This window comes from Equus przewalskii, chromosome 18 (genome assembly GCF_037783145.1).
Source record: "Equus przewalskii isolate Varuska chromosome 18, EquPr2, whole genome shotgun sequence".
NCBI classification, from domain to species: domain Eukaryota; kingdom Metazoa; phylum Chordata; class Mammalia; order Perissodactyla; family Equidae; genus Equus; species Equus przewalskii.
Window position 1 is genome coordinate 2,762,955 of NC_091848.1, and position 6,473 is coordinate 2,769,427.

The 6,473-nt window shown below is 44.1% G+C and overlaps 1 long non-coding RNA gene across 1 annotated transcript; it reads left to right on the forward strand.

Annotated features, from left to right (window-relative positions):
* The first annotated feature begins 2,020 nt into the window (after window positions 1-2,020).
* LOC139077077 (uncharacterized) lies at window positions 2,021-6,179 on the forward strand. Its single transcript, XR_011529286.1, has 2 exons — window positions 2,021-2,449; window positions 6,087-6,179. It is a non-coding gene; the product is annotated as an uncharacterized lncRNA (long non-coding RNA).
* The last annotated feature ends 294 nt before the right edge of the window (window positions 6,180-6,473 follow it).

The window sequence follows — 6,473 nt, forward strand, 5'->3', positions numbered from 1 at the left end:
AAATGCATATTAGTATTAATATATTAACATACACACATACATATCTCTGAGTGGATACGTAAAGCTGCGCAGGACAGGGCTCAGAAGGCTATCCCCACACCACTATGCAATGGAGGAGATGCTCAGCATTTAAAATTTCTTTGTATTATTTTATTACATTATACTGAGAATATCCTCAAGTAGTACTTGAGTAATTAAACAATTTTTTTAAAGAATTTGTTTTTATAAAGAAGAGGAAAGGTTGGTTAAGATGAAAGGAGCTGGAGGAAGATGCCTGTCCTGTGTCCAGGCCAGCAGAGATAGGAGGTAAGAGAAAGTCTGAATAAGGATCTGAGGACAGAACTTGTTGGATTCTTACATTCATTTTGTTTCATTCCAAAAGCTTTTATTATGCATCTACTATATGCTAGGCATTGGGTAAAGGAATATTCAGAAGTACTTTCCTGCTCTCTGGAGGTTTACAGAGAAGTAAGCAGACATTTATAATGCAGTGAGATGAGCAATAAGACCCAGTTATGCCCGTTGAATCAGAAAAGCACAAAGGACGGAAGACGCCAGCCACGCCCATCCTAGTACAAGACATGGCTTTCTGGCCTTCCGCTATCCCCGTGACCACGTCCACTGTCTTGGCTGGAGGCCAAGATGGACTCTGTGTGTGCCATATGTGTTATTCAGGAATTACAGAATTTCTAGCAAAGGACGATCTGTGCAGAGGGTGGGCAGCAAGGTCTCCTCCACAGCTAACAAAACGTTCTAGCTTTCATGATACAGACGGCAGGGTTTTAGCACGTTTAACCACATCTCTCCACCACTACCTACCATGCAGTTTCTATGATACTTCCAAGTCCTTAAAGAGAGAATAATATCTTTCATTATTAAATTAAAGATCTGAAACTTTTAATGCAACTGCTATCTGAATACTATTCACACTAAAATATATGTAATCAATCTGTAGGCAATAAAGAAAGAACAAATTAATGAATGACCAAATAAATGAAATCAGATCGTCCCGAGTTTTGACAGAAGGGAGCAATGGGAAAAGTTCGCTGCTATTGTAGATTGATATTTTGATATTAACCAATGTATTTTCCATTGTCCATCCCGCCCTTCGGCTCTATGACCCCTCTCTCAGCTTCAGGTGGCAGAGGCAGCCGCTTTTACGGCCTTGGGGAAGGAAGTCACAGACAGCACAGAACCAAAAGTTCATTTTCACTCAACTTTGGAGCTTCAATCTAGATTTCTAAACTTCCCGGCACAGACAATAGACTGAGAGAAAGGGTTCTGAGGATCAGAAGCTAAAATTAATGCCATAAACATTTGATTTTGGAAGGATACATGCTATCAGATTGAGTTTTCCTTCCTTAGTCTGCTGGGGCTGCCATAGGGAACTACCACAGACTGGGGGCTTAAACAGCAGACATTTATTTTCTCAGTTCTAGAGCTGGAAGTCCAAGACCAAGGTGCTGGTGGGGTTGGTGTCTGCTGAGGGCTCTCTTCCTGGCTGCAGACTGAGGCCTTCTCACTGTGTCCTCACACGGCCTGTCTTCTGTTAGTACCTTCCTGGGGTCTCTCCCTCTTCCTATATGGACACCAATCCTATTGGATAGGGCCCCACCCTTATGACCTCATTAAACACTAATTACCTCCGTAAAGATCCTATCTCCAAATATAGTCACATTGGGAGTTCAGGCCTCAACATATGAATTTGGGAGCAAGGGGACACAATTCAGTCCAGAACACTTCCTTAGACTTGTTAGATAAGCTCAGTCCAAAAGAAATACAACGCAATTTAAATTTTTCTAGTAGCCACATTTTTTTAAAAAGTAAAAAGAAACAAGTGAAATTAATTGTAACACTATCTAACGCTATGCTGTCCAACACAGTAGCCACTAGTCACACGTTAGATAATTCTCCAAGCTGAAGAGAGAGGTCAAATAAGAGAGCGACAGTGGATCCAAGATACAGCTGGGGTGCCAGGGTGGGGGGTCGGCGAGGAGTCACAATGACTCATAGAATGTCCAGGGAGTTTTGGGGATCTGAGAGCACGGGGACCTGTGCTCACGTCTGAGGTGGGGCCAGGGTGAATAGGGGAGGGTAGAAGTGGCAACTAGATGCGTCTAGGACAGCGCCCCACGTCTGCCACATCCCCCCAAGTCTCCAGAGTGGCACAGGGGAACATCCAACAGTTCCCCAGTCCCTAAGAGGGGTGAGGACGTGGCTCAGGGAGAATCGTCACCGTCAGGATAGGCCGCTGCAAGTGCAGGACTGATGATCCGAGTCGATGGGAATGTGGACACAGCAGTGAACGCCAGCCTGGAGGGGCGCTGATGGCCAAAGACCTGACGCTTCACGTCATGTCTCCTAAACTTCAGTGCCACTCTGGGGAGATGAGAGGGAAAGGGGAAGTTCTGAATTCATAGTTTACCTGAAACGATGAAAAGACCCAGAGGTAAGCTCATCTGCAGTCTACTGAACTATATTTCTGCTGTCAGGCGGAATGGAAGCTTGAAATAGAAATTTCAGTTCAGTTATAGATTTAAGCTCAGTTATGTGAAATGAACACATAGGTCTGGCTCCCCCAGCCTCTGTGCAAGGGGAGCAGTGACTACCAAGAGGTGAGCGCTCCCTGGAGCATGGCTGGCTCTCAAGCCCTGGCAGGAGGCCCGGGAGGAAGCCCAGCCCAGCCCCGGCGAGCCCAGCAGAGGGAATGTTGCAGAGAAGCAGCCCACCACCCAGCCTTTGTGTACAGAATTCTTTCTGATCTTGCTTGTTCTTTCCCCCACACCTATTTCTTCTCTACTGACTCCATATTGACTCGTAGAATCGTCCCTTCCTCTTTGTGGGTGCTCCTGGGAGAAGAGGAAATTAGTGGGGAATGTCAGGGTTGTACACCTGCTGGAATCCAGTGCCCTGAGGTAGAAAAGAAAACACTTCTCTGTCTAGCTCTTCCTTTGATTTGATTGGCTTCTCCAACTCACCCTCCCGGCTTCAAGATTCCCAGGTTTGTGGCTGGTGTTTGCTCACTGGCACAGACCTTGTCAAGACCCTTTCCCAGGGCCGGGCTCCTGGGGCACCAAATTCAAGGATGCGAACACTCTCAGGTGCCTCACTGCCTCACCCTTGCCTAGACCCTGCAGCTTGCTCCCCCTGGACAGAAACTCCCTCCTGCCCCGGACGTCCTGGGCTCCATCTCTGTGGGCAGCCTCACTGTGCGCACCTTGGCATCCCAGGTCGCTCCTCAGCACCCACGTCCTCACGGAACAACGAAGGAATGGCAGTGCAGCAGCAGCTCAGCCGTGTGCCATCTACTGGGCAGGATGAGTAGAAACTGCCGGGAGAGCTTTTTCCTTTTCCTTTAAATTGTACAATTACAGCATTTTGGACCTAGAAAAGAATTTAATGATCATATAATTTTATGTGCCTGCTAATATTCAGGGTTTTGAGGCTTTCTGTTTGTTCGTCAATTTGTTTTACTTTGGTGATTTTCAGAAGGCTATTAACAAGGGTATTTCTGTAATGGGTTGTTTAGAGGGGAAAAGTCATTCCCAGCACTGCCATCTGTTGGGAAGACAATAAATGCCACATAACGAAGTCAGCTCAAAAGCCAGAGGTGCTTCTGTTACTAGCGTTTTAGTATGTTTCTTTTTTTTTTCCCCCTGCTTTTTCCTCCCCCAAATCGCCCCAGTACACAGTTGTATATTTTTTAGCTGTGGGTCCTTCTAGTTGTGGCATGTGGGATGCCACCTCAGCGTGGCCTGATGAGCAGTGCCATGTCTGCGCCCAGGATCTGCACCGGTGAAACCCTGGGAGACCACAGCTAGCAAACAAACTGAACCACTTGGCCACGGGCCAGCCCCAGTATGTTTCTGATTCTAACTGGACAGGGTGACACACCTTCTTAAATAAATTCTGATAGTATTTCATTTCCTCTGTGGCTATCAAAATTATTGACAAATTATCATATGACCTAACATAAAATTCTAATTTGGCATTTCATTTCTAATATGATGCTGGAGAGTCTGCTTATGAACTACAAATTCACGAAATCAAATATAAAATACCATAGTCTTATTTATTAGCCATATAGTAAATGTTTACTACCTTCTCTTAACTGTATAATGTTTCATCCAAACCAAAGACACATTCAGCTTAGTCATCAGAAAAATTAAAAGATGGAAGCTCCTCTTGTCAAGAGTGAACAGTAAAATGACCCAGAAAACACTGATTTAATAACAGGACCTGTGCTCAGGTAGGTCTGGCTGGAAGTCAGACACAGAAGGGCTTCTGCTTGTGGGGAGACAGGCCACTTCTCACTTCACACTGCTCAAGGGCACACACTCGAAAAGTAACTGGAAAATAAAGTGAATCCGCTCTGGGGAAGAAACTGTGAACTCTAGATTGTTTTTAAGGCACTCCATCACTGCTTCATTTGAAAAGTGAAGTGGGCTTTCTGCAATTGTAAGATGAGTGCCACCATGAAGTGTTGTCATTCCAGGAGCAGAGTCTCTGTCCTGAAGTCCAGGACTGCTTCAGCTCTTCCTTGGCTGTGTCTGGGGAAACTCACTGCCACTCTGGCCAAGAAAATTAGCATATCTACATCCCATTGTGCTTTTCTGTAAAATGTTGGTCTCCTCAGAAGCTGTTGGAAGAATTTATTAGACAATAATGTAAAAGGCTTTGCCATCCTGATGTACTCATTGTCCACTAAGTAATAATGATTACAAATGAGGTATCGTTCAAAAGAAAGTCAGGGGAAAAAAGAAACTACTTTGTGATTCATCAGAGGATGACTGAGACTCAGAGAGAAATTTTGACTCAAATGTTCCAGAGCATCCAGGGGTTCAGGGGAGAAAGCTCTTCTTTACCTCATTTCAGAAAGATATGTGGAAAAGACAGAATATAAAGGAAATGATTTTTGCCCTAAATAATGATGCTTTCTACTAATGTCAGTGCATATGCATGTATATATAAACATACATTTTTTTAAATAAGACTAGATTATAATTAAGATTTTATTTTAACCTTTATTTGGAAAATCACGTCCATGTGATTTTGCTGGTTTTGACCACATCAAGATATGAGAAATTAGTGCAGATAAGTTATGATTATTATCATGAGAGGAATATCAGTATTAACGAAGTCCAGTGAGAGGGGTCTACAAAATAGGTGGGATGGAAGGAGCACGGACCTTGGAGTCAGACAGACCTGGGCTGGAACTGGCTCTGCGGCTTTGCAGCTAGATGGCTGGGAGCAATTCCGTAGCCTCCTGAGTTTCCTGGTCTGTAAAATGAATCAGAATGCCTCCCTCACAGGGCTGCTGTGAGGATTAAACGAGATTACACTTGAAAATTACCTTATCCAGAGGCTGGACGTCCATTAGCCATTTCAAAAAGGTAACTATTGGGGCCGACCCCATGGCTGAGTGGTTGAGTTCCCGCACTCTGCTTCGGCGGCCCAGGGTTTTGCCGGTTCAGATCCCGGGCACAGAGATGGCACTGCTCATCAGGTCACACTGAGGCAGCGTCCCACATGCCACAACTAGAAGGACCCACAACTAGAATATACAACTATGTACTGGGGCTTTGAGGAGAAGAAGAAGAAAAAAAGAAGTTTGGCAACAGATGTTAGCTCAGGTGCCAATCTTTAAAAAAAAAATAGCAACTATTCTCTTTTAACTGAATCCTGTACCTAAACATGAACCTAAATGATCCCGTCTGAGAGAACCTTGTCCAGCAAACTTTTACAGAATCGAAGCAGACCGAGATTCCACGACTACAGGTGCTATAGATAACTCTGAAGCGATGTGTTCTTTTTATGATAGATTTTAAGTTCTATTAGTACTTCATTAATTTTATACAGGATTCCCATTTTATAAGTTTTCACGAAGCAAATATCCTTTGTAGGTGTATATGTGTGTGTCCATATGTGTGTGCATATAAATATACATATATATAATACACATATTTACTTATTATTCTTTTTGTGACAGAGAACCACTGACAGCCTTCAGGACATTTCACCTATTTTCAGAATGTTAGAGATTAGAAATCTGAGCTCTCACCCAGTCTAACTACTTCTCTTCACAGATGAGGAAACTGAGGCCAAGAGAGTTTGGGCAACCTGTCGAAAATCACACAGTGCTAGAATTATGAATAAAACTCAAGTCTCTTAACTATCAATCCAATGTCCTTTTAGTGCCTTTATATAAAACTTAAATGGCAGTACAACATACTGCCTCTTTAAAAAAAGAAAATTCCACTGCCAGCCCAGTGGCATAGTGATTAGGTCCCCACACTCCACTTCAGCGGCCTGGGTTTCATGGGTTCAGATCCCTGGCGCAGACCTGGCAGCATTCATCAGGCCACGCTGTGGCGGCATCCCACATAAAGTAGAGGAAGATTGCCTCAGATGTAGGCTCAGTGACAATCTTCCTCAAGCAAAAAGAGGAAGATGGGCAACAGATGTTAGCTCAG